This window comes from Scyliorhinus torazame, chromosome 14 (assembly GCF_047496885.1).
Source record: "Scyliorhinus torazame isolate Kashiwa2021f chromosome 14, sScyTor2.1, whole genome shotgun sequence".
In the NCBI taxonomy this organism is placed as follows: Eukaryota; Metazoa; Chordata; class Chondrichthyes; order Carcharhiniformes; family Scyliorhinidae; genus Scyliorhinus; species Scyliorhinus torazame.
The window spans coordinates 173,161,832-173,185,502 of NC_092720.1; the positions used below are offsets into that span (position 1 = coordinate 173,161,832).

The following is a 23,671-nucleotide window of genomic DNA, read 5'->3' on the forward strand; positions in this document are numbered from 1 at the left end:
AGTGGCCCAATGTCTACTTTTGCCTCTCGTTTGTTTTTAATGCATTTAAAGAAACTTTTACTATCATTCCTAATGTTACTGGCTAGCCTACCTTCATATTTGATCCTCTCTTTCCTTATTTCTCTTTGTTACCCTCTGTTTCTTTTTGTAGCCTTCCCAATCTTCTGACTTCCTGGAGGAGGTTGGGATGTCAATGGAGGGGTTAGGGCAAAGGGGGAGGAAGAGCTCGGGGCAGTGCTGGAAGAGGGATTGTTGTGTGAGGTGCTGCAATGGGGAATGCCTCAACTTTGTGCGCAAGATTCAGGCTGATACAAATAAGGTAGCGTACAAAGCTAACTTACAAAATCAAGGATGAGCTGACTGTTCGAAAGGGGTGGAGGATGTCTGTGAACGATGTGGGAGGGGCCCTATGAACCACGTTCAGATGTTTTGGTCTGTCTGAAGTTGGATTGATTTTGCAGGTCAATCTCAGGGGTCTTACATGTCGATGTGGAGCCCGGTCCCCTAGAAGCTATATTCGAGCTGTCCGACCGGCTGGAGCTGTAGACGGGTGCTGGGGCAGATATTTTAGCCTTCGCCTCATTGATTGCTCGCAGGCTGGTCTTGTTGGGAGGAAGTCAGCTTCTTCACCCTGTGCCTCGGCGCGGCGAAGGACCTTCTGGAGTTTTTAACTCTGGGGAGGGTAAAGTTCGCGCTGAGGGAGATGAGCGAGGGGTTCTACAATTACTGAGGTTTGTTCATCGTGTACTATCGGGGGTAGACTGCCGAGTGGAGGGGGGAGGTTTGGGGGGGGGGGGGGGGAAGGTTGCTGGATTTTTTTTTTTGTTTGGGATTGTTTTGTATTGCAAAATTGTTGAGAATTTGCTGAATAAAAATATATTTTTTTTAACTCATAATAAAACAAAACATAATGTTTCTTTTGACATCTCACCGCTGCGTTCTCTTCATGTTATTTTCCAGGACAATCAGTCACCATTCGCAAGAGCTGTGGAAATCCACAGAAACAAAATAAATGGACCATGAATTTGATTTGGGGAAGCTGAACCATAATTTGTGAATGATTAAGTAAATTATTTAGAATCAAACAAAACATCACTTTTATATGGTTCCCACTGATATTTTTAATTTAGATTAAATGGTGCGGAACATATATTGTTTAAAATTTCCTCATGACCATGGCGCATGAATCTGTCTTCCAACGGCCCTGTATTTTTCTATTAGAGGATCTGAATTGAGCAGAACCTCCTCGACGAAGTAGACAATGTCGTGTCTTCGTTAAAAAGGCTGCGATGCGCCTGCGTAGAAAAGCCGCGCCCCTGCGCTTGCATAGAAAAGCCGGCTTCGGAGCATGCGCGGTGCGACCTTAGGAAATTTGAGTGTGGTAAATGCAACCTCAGGAAAACGGCGTGTGGTTCTCGGGCTCTGCATCAGGGGCGCCGAATCGGCGGGATGTGCGGCGAGGGCCCCGGGAGCACCGACAAACCGATGGTGCAGCCTCCACGCTATTCGACCCATAGCTTCCCGGCGTTTCGGCAGAGTCCGTCTGGGAACAAAGAACTCACCCGGAATTCCCTGCGGCTGCCACTGACTCTGGGGAATGAGCGCCTTTGAGCGAAAGGTTCCTGGGGCGCGGAGAACTGTGGGAAACGTCGCCGCCATTAGTTACTGGCTCTGGTAAACATTATCTTGCAGGCCGATCGAAGGTCAGAGACCTGAACGGGTTCTCTCTCTTATGGATGCTGCCTGAAGTGCAAACTACTTACGATAGTGTCTGTTAGTTTTTAGGGCAATTTAGTTCAGAGATTAAGAGGGCAATGAGAATTGCCCCAGAGTGCAGGTGGCAATTTGGCCCAGCGAGCCTGCGCCAACCCTCCCACAGTGCGCTCTACCAAGGTGCACTCTCTTGTCCCACCTCCATGGCCCCACACATTGATCACGGCCAAACCACCTCACTTGCACATCTTTGGGCTGTGGGAGGAAACCGGAGCGACTGGAGGAAAACCTCACCATCAGAGGGAGGAATCCACACAGTCACCAAAAAACAGATAGAACCTGTGTCCTGGCACTGTGAGGTAGCAGTATTAACCATTGTGCCACTTTGCTGCATGAATAGCATACAAAATACAACAGAAAAAAGGACAAAGGTTTTTCTGCAGTTTTACATTTTAGTTTTGAATGGAGAGGATTCTTTGAGACAAGATGTACTCCCACTTTGAACTAAATGGACGTATTAGCGAGCGGCAACATGGTTTTGTGAAGGGGTTGTCGTGTGTCACTAATTTGTTTGAGTTTTTCGAGGAAGTGTCGAAGATGATTGATGAGAGTAGGGCAGCGGATGTTGGTCCCTCATGGCAGACTGGTTCAGAAGGTGAAGTCGCATAGGATCAGAGGTGAGCTAGCAAGATGGATACAGAACTGGCTCGGTCATAAAAGACAGGGGAGCAGTGGAAGGATACGTTTCTGAATGGAGGGCTGTGACTAGTGGCGTTCCTCAAGGGTGAGTGCTGGGACATTTGCTGTTTGTGATATGTAAATGATTTGGAGAAAAATGTAAATGGTTTGATTAGTAAGTTTGCGGAAGACCCAAAGGTTGGTGGAATTGAGGATAGAGATGAGGTCCGTCAGATGATACAGCAGGATATAGATCGGTTGGAGACTTGGCGGAAAGATGGCAGATGGAGTTTAATCCAGACAAATGTGAGGTAATGAATTTTGTAAGGTCTACTACAGATGAGAAATATACAGTAAATTGAAGAAACCTTAAGAGTATTAATAGGCAGAGTGATCTGGGTGTACAAGTACACAGGTCACTGAAAATTGCAACGCATGGTGGAGAAGGTAGTCAAGAAGGCAGACCGAATGCTTGCCTTCATGGCTGGGGCATTGAGTTTAAAAATTAGCAAGTCATGTTGCAGCTTTATAGAACCTTAGTTAGGCCACACTTGGAAGATAATGTTCTATTCTGGTCGCCACACTACCAGAGGCTTTGGAGAGGGTACAGAAAAAATTTCCCCGGATGTTTCCTGGTATGGAGGGCATTAGCTGTGAGGAGAGGTTGGAGAAACCTGGTTTGTTCTCACTGGGGCTTCAGAGGTTGAAGGCTGACCTGATAGAAGTCTACAAGATTATGAGCGACATGGTCACAGTGGATAGTCAGATGCTTTTTCCCAGGGTGGAAGAGTCAATTTCTAGTGGGCATAGGTTTAAGGTGCGAGGGGAAAGGTTTAAAGGAGATGTACGATGTTTTACACAGAGAGTGGTGGGAGCCTGGAACATGCTGCCAGGGGTGGTAATGGAAGCAAATACAATAGTGACGTTTAAGGGACATCTAGACAAATACATGAAGAGAGGGCTATGTTCGCCGGAAGGGTAGGGGTTTTTAGTTCAGATGGGCAGCATGGTCAGTGCAGGCTCAGAGGGCCAAAGGGCCTATTCCTGTTCTGTAATTTCTGTTTTTTTTGTTTGTGAGACCGCATATTTATTTTTATTCTTTCATGGATGTGGGAGTCGCAGCGAGGCCCAGCATCTACTGTCCATCCCTAATTATCCTTGAGGAGGTGGTGGTAGGCTGCCTTCTTGAACTGCTGCAGTCCACATGGTGTAGGTACACCCAGAGTGCTCTTGGGGAGTGAACCCCATGATTTTGACCCAGCGAACGTGAAAGGACAGCATTATGGTTCTAAGTCGGGATGGTGTGTGCGGCTTGGAGCGGAAATTGAAGCTGGTGGTATTCCGATGCTCTTGTTCTTCTAGGTGGTAGAGGTCGCAGGTTTCAAAGGTGCTGTTGAGGGAACATTGATCAGTTGCAGAAATGCGTATTGTAGATGGTACACACTGCTGCCGCTGCATTACTAGTAGAGGGATTGAATGTTGAGATTGGTGGATGGGTTAGCAGACAAGTTGGTTGCATTGTCCTGGATGGTAGTGAGCTTCTCACCATGGTGTTGTGAGAGCTGTACTCATCCAGGCAAGTGGACAGTGTTCCATCATTGTCTGACGTTTGCCATGTGGATGAACAGGTTTTAGGAATCAGGAAGTGAGTTACTCAAGTAGTTTTGTATTGTGGCTTCACTAAGTTTAACCTCCATTTGTAGGTGAGCCTTGTACTGCTCCTGGCATGCCATCCTGCACTGGTTGATACCCAGTCTATCAGCTACATCTTTAGGGTACAGTCAGTAGTGCTTCCTCCTGGAGTAGTACTGATTCAGTAGCTGGGGGGGGGGGGGGGGGGGGGAGATTGTAGGTGGTAACCAACAGGAGATTTTGTTGCCCATGTTTGATTTGATGCCCTGAACTTCATGGGGTCCACAGTTAATTCTGAAAAATCCCAGGGCTCCTTCCTCCCAACTGTATACCACTGTGCCACCATTTGTGGTGGGTCTGTTCTCTGTGTGACAGGATATACCCATAATGTTGGTGTCTGGGACATTATATGTAAGGACTCTGTGAATATGACTACGTCAGCCTGTTGCTTGACTAGTCTGGGATTGGTGTCCCATTTTAGCACAATACCTCAGATGTTAGTAAAGCAGAATTTGTAGGGTTGACAGGGTTGCTTTTGCCATTGTAATTTCCAGTGCCTCAGTTGCAGCCAGGCAATGTGTCCAGTTTCATTCCATTTTGTAGACTTTGTAATGGTTTTGATACAAGGTAGTGGCTTCCTAGTGCGATTAAGAATCAACCACATTGCTATGGGTCTAGATTCACATAGAGGCCAGATCAGGTAAGGATGGCAGATTTTCTTCTCCAATGTGCGACATGGTAGCACAGTGGTTAGCACCATTGCTTCACAGCTCCAGGGACCCAAGTTCAATTCCTGGCTTGGGTCACTGGCTGTGCGGAGTCTGCACATTCTCTCCATGTCTGCGTGGGTTTCAGATCCTCCCATAAGGGTTACAGGGATAAGGTGGAAGTGAGGGCTTGAGTGGGTTGGTGCAGACTCGATGGGCCGAATGGCCTCCTTCTGCACTGTACGTTCTAAGTCCTGAAAAACGTGCTTGTTCGGTGAATTGGACATTCTGAATTTTCCCTCAGAGTACCCGAACAGGTGCCACAATGTGGCGATGATGGGATTTTCACAATAACCTCATTGCAGTGTTAATGTAAGCCCACTTGTGACAATAATAAAGATTATTATCAGAATTAGCACTCAGTTTAAAAATGAGTTGTCTCTCATTTTAGATGGCGCTGAGGAGAATCCTTTTTTCTTGGAGAGTCGTTAGTGTGTGGAACTTCCCCAAATAGCAGTGGAAGCGGGATCATTAAGTATTTGTTTGGCTGAGCTAAGTGGATTCCTGACTGACAAGGAAGTCAAAAGTTGTAGGAGGTTGACCGGAAAGTCGAGACCACTATCATATCAATGTTATGGGCCAGGGTTTAGTGAACCCCAAAGCGTATCATGGAGTTCACCTGACCCACAACTTTTAATAGATTGTGGTATGGGGAGCACACAGCCCACTCTACAGGTGTGGTACAGCAGAAATGGAAAAGTATTTTCTAAAGCAAAACATGGTTTATTCTATGAACTTAAGTTAACCTTTTCAAAACATACAGTGAACATCTTAGCAACCATTAACTCAAAAACAACCCCCAAAGAATACAACACTAAGTAATCCTTAAGCTTTCCTTTTAACATTCATAAGACTTTTTAAAAACCTTTAAACAGAAGCACATCAGGTTAAAGTCACTACTGAGAGCAGTTATTAGTTTTCAATCACCAAAGGATCGATTTACAATATTTAGATTACAGAGAGAGAGAAAGACTAATACCCTTCTAGCTATGACTGCAGCTACCCAGCTCTGAAAGGAAAAATAAAACACACCCTGCAGCAAACAGCCTAAAACAAAAGTAAAAAGCTGACAGACAACCCCGCTCCACCCACACACTGACATCATTGATAAACACCCATTTCTTGAAGGTACGTTTCTTACACACCCAATTATAAACACCCATTTCTTAAAGGTACTCTCACATGACATCAATGAAAATTGTTTCCCATAATAATGCAGGCTAAATGGGCCGAATGGCCTACTCTTTTCCCTAACACATATGCTCTTATATTCATTTGTAAAACATACACTTTATACATAACCTAGACTTTACATATAATTTAATAGGGTGTTGTGTGAAAATTAAGAATTTTTGAAGAACAAAGGGTCACAGTCTCAGAATATGGGGTCGGCCATTTAGAACTGAGATATTGAGAAATGTCTTCATTCTGGGTGGTGGAACTATAGAATTCTTTATGACAGAAGACTGTGGGGGCCAAATTGCTGAATATATTGAAGAAGGAAATAGATTTCTACACTCCAAAGATGTCAAAGGGTATCATAGAATCCCTACAGTGCAGAAGGCCATTTGGCCCATCAGATCAGCACCGACCCTCTGAAAGAACACCCTTCCTAGGTCCACACCCCTGCCATAGCCCTGTGACCCTATAACCCCACCTAACCTGGACATCTTTGGACTGTGGGAGGAAACCGGATCACCCAGAGGAAACCCACACAGACACGGGGAGAAAGTGCAAACTCCATACAGACAGTCACCCAAAGTCAAAATTGAACCCGGGTCCCTGCCGCTGTGAGGCAGCATGCTAGTCATCGTGCCACCCACCATATGGGGAGAGCAAAAGTGTAGTGTTGAGATTAAGGTACATCCATGGCCATGTTGAATGACAAAACTGGCTCGAAGGGCCAAATGTTCTTCTCCTCCTATTTTCTATGATTATTCCCTTCCTCTTGAACTGTGATGCATTAAAAGGTGATCCCACAATACCTTAAGTTAAAATCCTGCAGCTTTTCATCCAGCAATGAGGAGCAGTTATAATATGCCCAAGGCAGAATGGTGTATGACTTGGATCGAAATTAGAGATGTATTGCACTCGTCCTGCCTTTGTCCTTCCAATGTCTGGATGTGATGGGGATCATGTCAGTCTTCTGGTTGTGATGCAGATGTATAGCATTCATCCCCTCCCACTTTTCTCTGTCGCTCCTCATGTGGATGCCACAAATCACTTCCCTGAAAAACATTAATTAACCATTTGCAGTTTTACCACAATCCAGCAGATTCCGTGGGTAATTTTCATTGCTGCCAGCCCACAAATGACCAGATCTATTAAGTTCAACATCAAAACCTGCCATTGTGCTTTTTGTATGTTTTCTCTTTCATGTTTCCTGCTTTGAATTCATTTTTCAGAGTGCTAGATCAGGAGGATTTGAACACAAACATCAAAGAGTCACTCATTTCATCAAGACCTGGACATTACTAGTCTTTGCACATGGAAGCAAATGGTACCATTCAGAGTGGAAATAAACTGTTCACATGCTGTGAGTGTGGACAAGGCTTCAGACATGCATCTGGCCTGTCGAGACACAAACGCAGTCACGTAGGGAAGAAGCCATGGAAATGTGAGGTGTGGGGGAAACAATTCAATTACCCATCAGAGCTGGAAATTCATCAACGTATTCATACTGGAGGGAGGCCATTCACTTGTTCGGTGTGTGGGAAAGGACTCACTCATCTGTCTGCCCTGCTGACACATAAGGTGGTCCATAACAGGAAGAAGTCATTCACCTGCTGTTTCTGGGAAGCAATTCACTTTTTTCTCTGTTTTGCTGAGACGCCAGCGAGTTCACACTGATGAGTCTGAGGTTAAATGTCCTGTGTGCAATAAGAACTTCAAACGCCCACATGCACTGAGGGAGCACCAGCATATTCATACTGGTTACAAAGCATTCAGTTGCTCTCAGTGTGAGAAGCAGTTCAGGCAGTTGTCTAGCTTTCTGACACATCAACGAGTTCACACTGGGGATAGACCTTTTACCTGCTGTGTGTGTGAAAGGGGATTCACCCGATCATCCCATCTGTTAACACACCAGAGAGCGGCCGTTCACCTGTACGGAGTGTGGGAAGGGATTCACCCTTGCCTCGCACCTGCTCACACACCAACGAGTTCACACTGGGGAGAGGTCATTCACCTGCTCTGTGTGTGGGAATGGATTCATACAGTCTTCGCACCTACTGAGGCATCAGCAAGTTCACACTGATAAGAGACCATTTAAATGTTCAGACTGTGAGAAAAGTTTTAAAAGCTCACATGATCTTCTGAAACACAAATGCGTTCACACTGGGATGAGACCCTTCACCTGCTCCATGTGTGGTCAGGGATTCACTGATTCATCCAACCTGCTGACACACACACACACACACACGAGTTCATACCGGCGAGAGACCATTCTCTTGCTCAGTGTGTGGGAAGGGTTTCATTCAGTCATCCCACCTCAAGGAACACCTACTTGTTCACACTGATGACAGACCCTTTCAATGCCCTGGCTGTGAGAAGAGATCTAAAAGAAAAAAGGACCTGCTGACACACCAGCGTGTTCACACTGGGGAGCGGCCGTTCATCTGTACTGAGTGTGGAAAAGGATTCACTCAGTTATCCAATGTGCTGAGACACCAGCGAGTTCACAAATGAATGCAAGTGTTGGATTCTGTTGTTACTATTTCTCTTGATTGCATCCAGGACTGAACCATGTTCAGCCCAGCAGTTGGGTGTTCGATTTTGCTGATGTAATTAATACATGTTACTGGTGGGGAGTTGAATATCAAGGTTCAATATCAAATAAATAAGTTTTGCTTTAAATACAGAGTTTTGTTTTTCACACCTGAGCGTTCTGCATCTTGTGTTCAAGAAAGCAGCGCACCACCATTTTCTCCAGGACAATGAAGTGAAATGAAAATCGCTTATTGTCACAAGTCGGCTTCAAATGAAGTTACTGTGAAAAGCCGCTAGTTGCCACATTCCGGCGCCTATTCGGGTACACAGAGGGAGAATTCAGAATATCCAAATTTTACCTAACAGCGCATTTTCCGGAACTTGTGGGAGGAAACCGGAGCACCCAGAGGAAGCCAACGCAGACACGGAGACTGTGCAGACTCCACACAGACAGTGACCCAAGTGGGCAGCACAGTAGCACAGTGGCTAGCATTGTTACTTCACAGCGCCAGGGTCCCAGGTTCGATTCCTGGCTTGGGTCACTGTTTGTTTGAGTAACTGAAGCTCTCCTGTGCTGTTCAGCCTCTCACTGAGGCTCATTGTGATCACTGTCTCTGGGAAATTTCCCATCTGGACTTGGTATGTAATGCTGCCAAACTGTTAAAAGTTGCTTTTTCTCTAAGGTATTCCAATAATCGCTTCACACTCTTTCCCTGGAGCATCCAGTATTTGCAGCTACTTATTTTTTTGGGGCTCCCCCTCGGTCACCATGTGTGATGGTGCCAACTTCGGCCCTGGATTGCAAGGCTTTTCATGACCCTCAGGAATTTAGTTTTCCCATTGTTTCCTACCCAATACGAAAATCAATTTTAAAAACTTTTTTAAGGGTTGCTCAGCATTTACAGAATCAGGGTTAAGTTCTCAGACTCGAAGCTTATGATAGATGGATCAAGATTTCCTTCACAGATCTACAAATAACGTGGGGCAGCCTTGAATTACATTGAAAGTTGAGTTTCTGACTCCTCCTGCTTCCAGGTCCATGAAGCAGCTTTGAATTTCTTTAATTTGTGTCTTATGGAATCTGGCAATTGTGATGCCACTTTTACAGATCTGACATTTAATCTTCTTTAAAGTTGAATTTTCAGTGTTTTGAGGTCCATTTCCATTGCCACCATGTTATATGTTGGTTAGTCTAGCTTTAGAATGATTACTGAGAACAACCAGTTTAAAAACAACTGGACTACGTGAAGCTATCCGTGACTTATCTTTCTCTCCTCTCTGTTATCTTACTTCATCATTATGGGAGGTGTAAATTCCCACCAAAGTCAATGGACCTTTAAATGATCTGTCAAATTTTCCATTCCCACCCCGTGACGATTCCCATGGAAGACAAGATCGGAATATTTATCGCCACAGCTGCATAAGTGAACTAAAACAAAACTACAGGGAAGAAATAAAGATGTAATCCAAGGGGACACCAGACATTGGGGTAATGAGAAGAAACATGAGCTGACCCAAAATTATTCAGTGAGTGCTGATTGTTTCCTTCATGTGAGAGAATTCCATTTGTCAATAAGTTTTCCTAAGTTCTGTAATATCCCTCTTCACTGTCCCCTCAAACACTACCAGGGAAGACATAATGTGGCCAAGATACAGAGTAAAACTCTGTTTCTATCGTAACCTGAAACATTCCCAGGCACACGCGGCAGGTAACTGTGGTAGGATTAATCACGAGTACAATTCTTTTCACACAGTTGAAGGTGAGAATCTAGTATTGTTCAATTCTGCAATTCACTGTTTCCTGGGCTTCTCCTCCTCTGAAGGTATAAACTCGAGCACAGCAGTTAGCATTGCTGATCAGGGACCCAGGTTGGATTCTGACCTTGGATGACTGTGTGGATTTTGTACATTTTCCAAGCGTCTGTGTGGGTTTCCTTCGGTTTAGTCACACAGTCCAAAGATGTGAAGGTTAGCTGGATTGGCCATGCTAAATTGACCCTTCGTGTCCAAAGGTTAGTTAGGGTTGCGGGTATAGGATGGGGAGTGGGCTGAGGTAGCACGCTCTTTCAGAGGGTCAGTGTGGTCTCAGGTGGGCAGTGTGGCCTTTTTTGCACTGCAGGGATTCTACGAATTGATTTCAGTATCATTAGCTCTTCTCTCTCAATGCACGTACAGATTCTAAATAATATTTTATAGAATGATGCAGTACAGTGAGAAGCAATTCAACCCATCATGCCTGTGTTGGCTCTTTGGAATATCATAAGAAATAGCAGAAGTAGACAATTTGATCCCTCAAACCTCTGTCATTCAATATGATCATGGCTGTCCAGATTGTGGCCTTAACTCCACTTTCCTGCCTGCTACCTCCACAAGCCTTCACTTTCCTTCATGTAAAAATCTAACTCTGCCTGGAGTATGTTCACTGATCCAGTCTCCACTGCAATCTCTAGAATTCTAAAGATTAATGACCCTCTTTAGTAAAGAAATTTCCCTCAACCCAGACTTAATTGGAGAACCTTTATTTAGACCCTCCCAAAATGAAAAATATCTTCTCAGAATCTGTCCAATTAGTTTGACAACCTTTTGGCAGTGTCGTGATCATGAGTAAGTACATGAAAAATATATTCCAGTAAGATACTTCTTAGAGATACTCCTTGCTGTTAAAAGTAGATATCAGATTAAACACACACATACACACCTGGTCGTTCTCAATCCAATATTTCTGAATACATACCAAAATGGTACAATTAATAAAGGGCCAAGTTAAGCTCATACCTCTGCTGTAATAGTAGCTAGACTATTCAATTACAAAGCATATATATTACGAACCTGCAATCTCTCAATGACTAAATGTGAAGGGGAATCACATGCTTTTGAGGTGGAAGAGACTTTGTCCTACAGACCTCTAACCCCAGATGACCATAGGTGCTTTTCCCCTTTGAGGGGGGAGCTAATTGGTGGTGATTTAACCTGAGGATCACCAACCTTGAGAGGCAAGGTTCAGAAGGCAGGCCTCCATGAATAACCTGAGCCGGTACAGGAATTGAACTACTACTGCTGAACTAGTACTGCTGCCCTTGCACTGCATCATGAACCAGATGACTAGCCAAACCTATAAAAGCCAACTGACTGTTAAAACTCCACTTGGCTTCCTATGGATTGAATGACAGAATTATGCAGCACAGAAGATGCCCTTCCGCCATTGAGTCTGCACCTGACCAGTCTATCTAATCCCATTCGCCAGCACTTGGCCCAAATTGCAGGAGTCCGGTGGTAGGTTGAGATTGCATTTATGGCAAAACTTAGTACATTACAAATATAAAAAAAGAAAAACCAAAATGCCCAAAGAGGCAAAAGAAAGAAACAAAAAAAGGATAACATAGTGAGAGAGAGGAGAAACACACACAAAGTGTCAAGCTTTATACATGTACATTTTTGGTACCGCCCCTCCTTTGTCCCCCATTGGCTTACAAATTCTGAATTGTTACTCCTGATTGGCACTCCATCTCAGCATTTTGTACCAGAATTTACACTTGTATCTAATTTACTGGCTGCATTTATATTGTTACATTATCACATTTGTGGTTTGAATTCTGAAAAGCATATATCTTTTGTGTGGTACACCACAGTATATCCACACAGTTTCAATATTTTGAGGTACTATCTTAACTTAGCCCTTTATTAATTGTACCAGTTTGGTATGTGTTTAGAATTATTAGATTAAGCATAACCAGGTGTGTGTGTGTTTAATCTGATATCTACTTTTAACAGCAAGGAGTGTCTCTAAGAAGTATTTTACTGGAATATATTTTTCATGTGCTTACCCATGATCACGACACTGCCAATATTTTCAATTGAGTTTCAATATTTCCCCACTGTCCACCCTTTGATTCTTCTAAAAATTAAAAGAGAATGAATCAATAAAAGCAAGCAAGCGGAAAGTAGCAGAGGAACACATTCACAGATGCCTTTGATGGTCCCTTTATTTAAGATCAGCTTCAACACTGGAATGGAGCATGCTGACAATCCTACAGGAAGGCCGTTTATTAGGCAAGAGGGGTGGTTGGAAAGTCTTGACAGGCATAACCTTAGGAGGGGCTTTGGTTAATTGTTTCAGTCTGGTCTGTATGGGCAGCTAGGATCACCTGTAGTTGTCCGTTGTGGGTCTGTTCTTTGGAGCGCCTGACATAATCTTGAGCAATCTTGGCATGGCTTGTTGGACCACCTGCCCTGGGTGTTTTGGATCCTGGGCACCATTCTGCAGTGCTTCCATAGCTCAGATCCTCCTATGGGTCCTTTAGACCTGGCTCGGTAAACTCAGCTCCCTTTTTCTATCCCCCACCTGGTCGAGTGATTACCATTCCACGTCTGTCTCGGTGGACATTTAAGAAAATTTAATTTGTACAGGGAGACCAATAAATGTTGGGGAATAATCCAGAATCTTAAATGCTTGATGTCTGAACAAACATCCACCAGCAAGTCTCTGGCTTAGTTATTAATTTAATTCTTTGCTTCCTATGTGGGTGTCATTTCAACTTCTGAGTCATGTACAATAAGGTCCCAGTTTTCAAAGGCTGAGACCTTACTCTTTATCCCCTTATCTCATTATTATTCTTGCTCACTTTCTTTCTCTTGCCCTTGAGTGAGGTGATCTGTGCAGAGAAAATTAACTTCTTTGTTTTTTTCTCTATGACACTTGCAGATCATCTCACTCAATATAATTCAAAATAATACCACACGTGGACTGAATATATTCTCCAGCTCTCCAATCATTAGTATCTATCTTGTGGATTCTCCTCACCAGGTTTAATTGCTACCAGGCCTTTACTTGTTCCTATCAAAATAATTTGCCCTGTCCCTTCAATTGTGCTCATTTTGACAGGTATCAGTGTGTTTGATTCTATTCCAATTATTTTAAAGTCAGTTTCTGTATGGAGTGTGCATCAGTGCCGTGATCACCGTATGGTGTTGCTTCACTCTATTGGTACCATTGACTATTTCCTGCCATGCTGTTTGTCAAGTAGTGTGCATGCATGGGATCTGCTCGTGAATACTTAAATGGTAAGGAGTTTCAAACCCTAGAAAGGGTTTTGAACTGCTTTCCTGCCTATTAGTTACTTCACATGTAACTCATCTGCAGTTATGCAGTACCCCAAATGTCATACGACACATTTTTGAACCTTTTGTGATCTGATCAAAAGATCGCAAAGTTGTTGCTTCTTTCTCCGTGTATGGTGTACATGCCTTGGATGGTGGCCAGAGTATCAAACTTCTGTTCTCTTAAATAAAAACATAGACAAGGACACAAGCATTACCAAGGGAAAGTTTATCAATTTACTAGCCTCCTCTAGACTTTCCCCTTCATATTAATACCAGAATAAAATATTCCATTGAATTGCACGCACTATTCCAATTCCCATTTGCTGTTTTAATTTCTTGTCTCCATCGACCTCAATTACTGAATTCTATCCCAAACATGAGCCCTGGAGAAATTTTGCAGTCCAATAAAATATCTTTGTGTTTAAAACAGAAATCAAACATTTCCATTTGAGTCCAGGCAGATACATTGTGATTGTTTGTTCTTTGTCTTAAATTACATCTTTTTTTTCCAGGTAACTTGCTAAATTACATTGCCTTTTCACATCCCAGAAGTGTCCCAAACTCAAACAAGTGTTATTGGCTTTCAAGTTTTTATTAATGTCCAGTTCATCTCTTCTTTGTCTTAAGTCAAGGATCCCTTCTTCAAAAGAGGTTTTATCCTTGCGTTCATGGACACCTGATTAGCTGTATGTTCATTTTACATCATTGGTGTTCTCGTTATCAGTCAAATAGATTCCACTTTTAATTTCATCCCACCTTGTTCAACTATAACCCAGCCTCTTCTTGGCTCTTCCTTCACTCCGCCATATCCCATTGTCCCAATGGCCTCCTCTAATTGCTGTTCTCCTACCCGACTCACTTAGTCAACTCTAATCGACACATCACATACATATTCCTTTCCTTACTGTTCATATATCCCACTTGGTTGTTCCCTTCATTCTTAAATACTGTCACCCACCCATTTATGCTCTCAACATTCCCCTTGAGCCCTTCTAGCATCTGAGATCATTTTCAATCTTCCCATGTTCAGAATCTCCACTAAGAGTTGTTCTATATGGAGTTCCAAAGTAGCAGACTACAGGACACTTATAATCACTATATTGTTGGTTCAGTACAACAATGTAGTAATTCCCATTATTATATTATATGTGGAAAGGGGAAAATAAAATCTGGCAATCTTTTTGCTGACGCTGTTGCTAGGACTTGTCTAAGACTGGTTAATGCAGCCTCATGCTTCTCCATCTTTTACAATTCTCAGTGAATGACCGGCCCCCTTTCACTGGACGCTAAATCAGGCCGGCTATTGCTGCAAAATTGAAAGTCTTAAAAAGGAGGGCAGCCAGTATTTAACACTGCTGCCCTACAGCGCCAGGGCCCGGGATCCATTCCAGCCTTCGGTGACTGTGGGAGTTTGCATTTCTCCCCGTGCCTGCGTGGGTTTCCTCCCACAGCCCAAAGATCAGCAGGGTATGTGTATTGGTCATGATCAATTGCCCCATAGTGTCAAAGGTTGCGCAGATTAGGTGGGTACATGAGCATAGAGTGGGCAGTGGGACGGTGCAGACCCGAGAGGCAAATGGCCTTCATCTGCACTGTCTGATTCCATGATACTACGATTCCATGAAATACATTCACAAGTTCCTGAAGCTACTGCAAATCTTGTTCTACTTGCAGTTACCTGTAAAGTAAAACACAAAAGATCCATTCTGCTTGGGGCAAAATGGGTTAATTAATTAGAACATATCTGACAAGTCAAACTTAAAATTTGTAATTCCCAATTCCTGTGTATAAATATATCTTCAGCTGTGAACAAGCAACGGTTAATTCTCTGCTCATTTGTAAACGGGGTGGAGTAAGAAAGGGTGGAGTAAATGTTTTCAACTGGACGTCATTATGTCACCACCTCTCTTTGTTTTGACCTAACCAGAAACATGATCAGGGACCTGCTTTCTTTAATAATTTCTCCTTAACTCACTTTTTTCTTTTGATCTCAGAATGTTTTTCTGGCATTCTTCTTTTGTCAACAATACTTTTGTTTTTGAACTGACAAGTTGTTTTAACAAAGATCAATCCAACACAAGATTGGCCACAATCATTTTAGGTATCCCAAATTCCAATAAATCCTCTTATCTCACTCTTACATGTGTGAATTTGGATTCGGATTAAAATTCCCACATGCTGGTGCAATGGTTAGCACTGCTGCCTATGTCGCTGAGGACCTGGGTTTGATCCTGGCCCCGGGTCACTGTCTGTGTGGAGTTTGCACATTCTCCCCGTGTCTGCGTGGGCTTCCCCCGCCAGAATCCAAAGATGTGCAGGTTTGGTTGATTGGCCACGCTAAATTGCCCCTTAATTGGAAAAACATAATTGGATACTCTAAACTTACTGAAAGAAATAAAAAATAAAGTTGCCACATGCTGATCACAAATATCCTGTAATCATGCCTCTGACATGAAAAACATGACTCCAGGTTTTCTTAGCTGTTTGCTCAAAGATTACAATTTTGACAGAAAACATCAACACTTGAAACAAATGCACACGAATATCATTCACACACAAGCAGCAAAACATAATTACGTCAGTGTCCTTGCGATGACTTTATGCATCAGCCTTCTCTCGCTGCTACAGAGACAAAGGACTGTAAACTCATCCTCTCTTGGCTAAAATAATAAACAAGATACTCCATTCTGCTGTATGATAAGACTTAAATTCATTATTTGGTCCATTTAGTTTTTCTTTCTATTGAAGCCAATCTTCAACATTTTACTTCACAAGCTTCACCTATTCTTTGTTAAATTAAGATCTAAGACCTTGGGGCAGCACGGTAGCACAAGTGGATAGCACTGTGGCTTCACAGCGCCAGGGTCCCAGGTTCGATTCCCCGCTGGGTCACTGTCTGTGTGGAGTCTGCACGTTCTCCCCGTGTCTGCGTGGGTTTCCTCCGGGTGCTCCGGTTTCCTCCCACAGTCCAAAGACGTGCAGGTTAGGTGGATTGGCCATGCTAAAAATTGCCCGTAGTGTCCACAAGGGTTGGGAGGGGTTATTGGGTTGCGGGGATAGGGTGGAAGTGAGGGATTAATGTGGGTCGGTGCAGACTCGATGGGCCGAATGGCCTCCTTCTGCACTGTATGTTCTATGTAATCTATGTAAAGACATTTTCACCCAAACTCATTATGACCTACAAAACCTTTGTTCTCTAACAGGCTGCTGTGATTGCACAATAAAATTCTCACATTTGTTCCAAATTCCTCTGGAGTGTGCTTAAAATTTTTGCTTTTAACTGGCGTCATTGAGTTCCCATAAAACAACAATTAAACCTTATTTCAAATAATTTAGACATCCAAGCTTCTGAGCAATTTAATAACCAATCAAATGCCTGCTGAAATAATTAACTTTTATGCTCCAATTTATTTTCCTTTAAACCAATTTCAATTTTGTTACCTAACCAAATTTGAAAGAACTCTTAACATTTAATTTTTAAACTTGTTTTGAAGAATTGAAATTGGATCACAATTGAACTGCAAGCTTATAATCTGACCTTGACTCAGAACAATACACCTAAAACTGAACTAATTATTTATTTGATCAATTCCGTTTTGACATTTTTCTCTTTGCAGCAGCAAAGGGCACTGTTTTGACATTCCTTGTCTGGATATGTTCGCGCAGTACTTTCAGTTGGTCATTTTTTCCCAGACCCTTGTAATATCTTCCAAGGACCATTGTCCCGTGGAGATACCATATTTTCCCTCAATCTCGTTACAGGTTTTGGATAAGTCAAACTGCTGCTCTATATATTCTTTTAATTGCCGAAGGATCTCGTCTTTGGAGACATCTGATTGAGCCTGCCCACCTTGGAGTGTGGTAGGCAACTATGTGTTCTTTTTCATTGCCAAAGTACCAATTATTTTGGGGGACTCAAACTGTTCGGCTTTTCAGCCAGGCTGGTATATCTATGCTTTATACCGCCAAATTCCAGCCAACTACCAAACTGGAGAAGTTCAAGGTAGCGCAAGACGGTTACCAAGTCTAAACAACGGCAGGGGACCTTTTTTACCTCCAGGGGTCAATATAGGTCCGATGTCCAGATCTCCGATTCCTTTTCCTGCTCAACGTTAAATTGTAGGATCTCTTATTTTCTAACAAGAGTCAGGCTCCGATGGTGGGTTCAGATTGAGTTTATTGCAAAACTTAGATGGTACAATTTCAAATATAAAGGAGGAAGAGAAACAAAAAGCCCTGATCTCAGCATTTAATCCCAGCATTTACACTTGTATCTAACTTACTGGCTTACATTGTTACATTTGTGGTTTGGATTCTGAAAAGCTGATATGTTCCCACAATTTTAATATTTTAAATTGAATTTCAATATTTCCCCACAGCCCACAGCCTTGAAAGTTATGACTTGCCAAGTGCGCACCCAGGTACTTTTTAAATAATGTCAGGCAACACGCCTCTACCACCCTCCCAGGCAGTGCATTTCAGACTATCACCACCCTCTGGGTAAAACATTTTACCGCAAATCACTCCTAAATCTCCTGCTCCTCATCTTGAACTTGTGCCCCCTCGTAACTGACTTCAACTAAGGGGAACAGCTGCTCCCTATCTACCTTGTCCATGCCTCTCATAATCTTGGACACGTCGATCAGGTAGCCCCTCAGTCTTCTTTGCTCCAGTGAAAACAATCCAAGCCTATCCAACCTCTCATCACAAGTTAATGTTCTATCCCAGGCAACATCCTGGTGAATCTCCTCTGCACCCCCTCCAATGGAATCACATCCTTCCTATAATGTGGTGACCAGAATTGCACACAGTACTCCAGCTGTGGCCTTACTAAAGTTCTATCAACTCCAATGTGAAATCCCTGCTTTATAATCTATGCCTCGAAAGGCAAATCCTGTATGCCCTTTTGACCATCCTATTAACCTGCCCTTCTGCCTTCAGAGATCTATAGACAAACACACTGTGTTCCTGAGAATTTCTCAGTGTCATGCCATTCATTGAATCAGCACAGGAGGCCATTCAGCCCATCTAGTCTGCACCGCCCTTACAAAGAGCACCCTACTGAAGCCCACGCATCTACCATATCCCCGTAACCCAACTTAACATTTTGTGGACACTAAGAGCAATTTAGCATGGCCAATCCACCTAACCTGCACATCATTGGACAGTGGGAGGAAACCGGAACACCCAGAGGAAACCCACGCAGACACGAGGACAATGTGCAGACTCCGCACAGACAGTGACCCAGCCGGGAATCGAACCTGGAGCTGTGAAGCAACTGGGCAAACCAGTATGCTACCGTGCTCCCCGTATGGTGCCCGAATACTTCCTGGTCACATTGCTCCTTCCAAAATGTATCACCTCACATTTCTCACAACCTTTTCTGGTGTTTGAATGACAATCATCCCACACTGATTGGATTCCCCTGCTGACAGCGCAGTTCAGCTCCTGAATGGTCAGCAGATTTTGCATCCCACAGGGATTCCCCCACACTCCCATTGCTACTCTTTAAGACGCAGGACCAATTTTGGCAGAACCTCCCAAAAAACTTAGCATTCTCCCTGCAGCATGAAGATAGTTGCTGCTGTAGTCAGGCTGACGAGGCACATAGGCCAGGAAACGAAAGTGGCACATGAGGCCCGAGCTGGAATCGATACATGCATAAGTCAGCATATAAATGCATTATCGCGATCTGGACTTTGTGATTACCCACTCACATTTACACAAAAGAAAAAGACTATGCTATGAGTATGTAGCAAACTTCCAGGAGCAGGTAATCAACTTGGCAGCAGGTGGAAAGACAGACAAAATAAGCCATCAGACTCCATAATAGGCTGATGGCTGGTCAGAAAAAGGGTGTTTCAGAGGACAATGGATCTTGATTGAAAGGGGACTATCCTGTTTTTCCTTTTAACGAGTTGGAGTCTGGATGAGACCATGGCAATTTGTGGGTGTATACCTGTGACTCAATGCTGGCATACCAGTATGAATGAAGGAACATTTGGAGCAGATCTTTAGAGATAACCTGGAATCTCCCAGGCACAACCATCGCAAGAAGCCCCTGGTTTCGAAGCCTAGAGAAGACATTCAAATTGAGTGATCGTAGCCTGGTCAGCCTCCTTCACTAAGTGCAAGTAAAACCTAAAGCTCAGCTGTGAGTACAAGTCATACTTTGTTGAGTGAAAAAATGGTGAATAAAATTGCATTAAACTGTGAACCTGTTTTGTCCTTTGTTCATCTCGCAAATAAGGGCACCTGGGTAAAACTTTTGATTAATAGAAGTATCTGACTTGAGAGACAAAACAATGCCCACGTCAACACCATTAAGGGCAGCACCCCATCTGTGGCATTATTTTATTTCCCACTGAACGGTTGACATTGAGAATGAGAAAAATTCATTTGTTATTCTGGATAAATTAAGAGAAGTAAATCTGAAATTGGCTGTGAAATTTGCATGAAGATCAGTGTGAACTGTACAAAATAACATGGCTGGGTAACTAGATAAAGAGTAAATGCAGTATTTGATTCTATTCAACAGGGGCAAGATGTGGATGGTCTTTGTGCTCCTAGTCTGCGTCCAGGTTGAAGTTCTGTTCCTGCCTTATGATGTTCCCAATTTATGAGCTCCTGCCACGTAATGTGTAAAACGTAGGCAGGAAAGACAAAAATATAAGAGAATATGTTTAAAACAAAATTTATTTCACATTTATCTCGAACTATATCTTGGATTATTGGAGTTGTTAAATCAGCAGAAAAAACTCCAACTGTCAGAATGAATATTGTTCAATCCTGCGTATGATTAACAGCAGCAACAACAGCAGACCACACACCCTGTCGCATATGAACTCGCTGGTGTGTCAGTAGGTGGGAAGACTGAGTGAATCTCTTCCCACATTCAGTGCAGGTAAATGGCTTCTCCCCAGTGTGAATCCGCTGGTGTGTCAGTAGGTGAGACGACTGTGTAAATCCCTTCCCACAGTCGGAGCAGGTGAACCGTCTCTCCCCAGTGTGGACCTGCCGATGCCTCAGCAGGTGGGATGACTGAGTGAATCCCTTCCCACAGTCAGAGCAGGTGAATGGCCTCTCCCCTGTGTGACCTCTCTGGCATGTCAGCAGATCCCTTTTGCTTTTAAATTTCTTCTCACAGTCAGGGCATTTAAAAGGTCTCCTGTCGTTGTGAGCAAGCTGATGTCTCTGCAGGTTGCATGACTGAGTGAATCCCTTCCCACACACAGAGCAGGTGAATGGTTTCTCACCCGTGTGAACTAGCTGGTGTGTTAGCAAGTGAGATGAACGAGAGAATCCCTTCCCACACACAGAGCAGGTGAACGGTTTCTCAGTGTGATTTTGCTGGTGTGTCAGGAGCTCATTTCTGCTTTTAAAGCTCTTATCACAGTCAGAACATTTAAAAGGTCTCTCATTGGTGTGAATAAGTTGGTGCCTCGTAAGGTGGGATGTACAAGATAATCCCTTTCCACACACAGAGCAGATGAGCTGCCGCTTTCCAGTGTGAACATGTTGATGGGCCACCAGCTCCTCAGAACTGTTCAAACACTTCCCATGTGCAGGGCACATAAAAGGTCTCTCCTTCGTGTGAACATGTTCATGTGTCAGAAGGTGGGATGAATCTGTGAATCCCTTCCCACACTTCGAGCAGATGAACAGCATCTCCCAATATGAACCTGATGATATGCCACAAGGCGAGATGATAGCCTGATCCTTGCCAGTGAGAGCAGAAAGTTAGTATGAATACCTCTTTGGATATTTAAGCTTTCCTCTCAGTTTGAGTATTTAACATTGCTTTATGTGAAGCTACTGATGTGCCAGCAGGGCAGATGAAGGAATGAATCCCTTCCCACTCAGAGCAGGTGAATGCCCTCACTCCACCGCAAACGTATTCATGAAGTCCCAGTTCGAAGGGATTTTTGGATCTTTTCCCACAGTCTCCACATTTGTACGATTCCACCTTCGGTTACTATAGGGTCTGTGTCTTGACAAGCCAGATGATCATCTGAAGCCCCATTCACTCACATAACACATATACAGTTCCTCTCAGATGTAAATGGTACTTTATGCTTCCATGTTCAAAAACCAATGATGTTCATGTTCTGATGGACTGACTGTCAGATTCTGAAATGATGTTTCGGTTGAGCTTCCGGACTCAAAGTCCCCTTGGAATACCCTGTAAAATTAATTCAAAACAGGGAAAAAGTGATTGAGAGAACCTATTGTCATGTGCCTTTAAGAACTGGATGTTTAAGCAATGTACCTTTAAGAAAACAGTGATGTCATAGAGTGGGTGGAGCTCAGTTCAGCCATTTTGCAGGTTTTTAGCTTCAGTTTAAAAGCAGTGTATGTGTGTCTGTGTGTTTCCAGAGAGCTGCAAGTTTTGCCGTTTGGTTTTGCAGCTTAAAAAGTGCCTGGCTGGTTTTGCTGAGAGCAGTTTAAAAGTGCCTGGCTGTTTTGCTGCAGCTCAAGGCAATCAAGCTAATATGACTCTGCCATTCTACAGAGACTATATATATCCTTTAACCTGATGTGATACTGTTTAAAGATGTTAAGTCTCTTGGAAGTTTGAAGGAACATTTTAAGGAAGTATTTACTGTTGCAATATTTTCTGAATTATCTTTGAAGTAAGGGGTGTTAAGAGATCCAATGTTTATTTAAGATGTTAAGTTGAGTTCATGGAATAAACAGTGTTTTGTGTTTAAAAACCCACGTGTCCATAATTGTAATCCCACACCTAGGGAAAAGCCGTGTGCTCGGGAAAGCAACAAATCCATTAAAGGGAGAGGTTGGTTGAACTCCATGATACATTTTGGGGTTCTGAACACCCCTCACCCATAACACCATAGAAACACAAAACAGGTTGTGAAAGTTAGCTGAATTAATTTGGTAATCTGTGGGGACAACAACAGAAATTTGAAGGTCTAATGCAGGTAGGGAATATACAGTGAATGGTAGAACCCTCAAGAGTATTGAAAGTCAAAGAGATCTAGGAGTACAGGTCCACAGGTCACTGAAAGGGGCAACACAGGTGGAGAAGTTAGTCAAGAAGGCATACGGCATGCTTGCCTTCATTGGCCGGGGCATTGAGTACAAGAATTGGCAAGTCATGTTGCAGCTGTATAGAACCTTAGTCAGGCCACACTTGGAGTATAGTGTTCAATTCTGGTCACCACACTACCAGAAGGATGTGAAGGCTTTAGAGAGGGTGCAGAAGAGATTTACCAGAATGTTGCCTGGTATGGAGGGCATTAGCTATGAGGAGCGGTTGAATAAACTCGGTTTGTTCTCACTGGAACGAAGGAGGTTGAGGGGCGACCTGATAGAGGTCTACAAAATTATGTGGGGCATAGACAGAGTGGATAGTCAGAGGCTTTTCCCCAGGGTAGAGGGGTCAATTACTAGGGGACATAGGTTTAAGGTGAGAGGGGCAAGGTTTAGAGTAGATGTACGAGGCAAGTTTTTTTACGCAGAGGGTAGTGGGTGCCTGGAACTCGCTACTGGAGGAGGTTGTGGAAGCAGGGACGATAGTGACATTTAAGGGGCATCTTGACAAATACATGAATAGGATGGGAATAGAGGGATACGGACCCAGGAAGTGTAGAAGATTGTAGTTTAGATGGGCAGCAGGGTCGGCACGGGCTTGGAGGGCCGAAGGGCCTGTTCCTGTGCTGTACATTTCTTTGTTCTTTGTTCTTTGAAATAGCTTGAAACCTGCTTTTATAAAAATACAACTGGTTCATTAATGTTATTCAGAGAAGAGAATCCACCAGCCAGTCTGAACCCACATAAGACTCTGGACTCCATGAAAGTAATGAGGTGAAGACATCGAGGAAGGTAAGAGGATGGGCGAACTTGATACATCTGCAACTTAGAAATGTAGAAAATATGAGAAAAAATTGGTCATTAGCCCCTTTGAGCCGGCACCACCATTAACATGATAATGGCTAATCCTCTATCTCAATGCCATACTCCTGCTATCCCTATATCCCTCGGCTCCTTCAGATTCTAGAAAGCTATTTCCTTCTTAAATACATTCAATGATTTGGCCCCCACAGACTCTGTGG

At 43.4% G+C, this 23,671-nt stretch overlaps 1 long non-coding RNA gene across 1 annotated transcript in view; it reads right to left on the reverse strand.

The window, feature by feature from the left end:
- Nucleotides 1-5,492: 5,492 nt before the first annotated feature.
- LOC140390232 (uncharacterized) overlaps nucleotides 5,493-23,671 on the reverse strand; it is an 87,956-nt gene continuing 69,777 nt past the window's right edge. Inside the window, exon 2 of the long non-coding RNA XR_011934589.1 lies at nucleotides 5,493-7,018. This is a non-coding gene — a long non-coding RNA (uncharacterized lncRNA). The remainder of the gene's footprint in view (nucleotides 7,019-23,671) is intronic.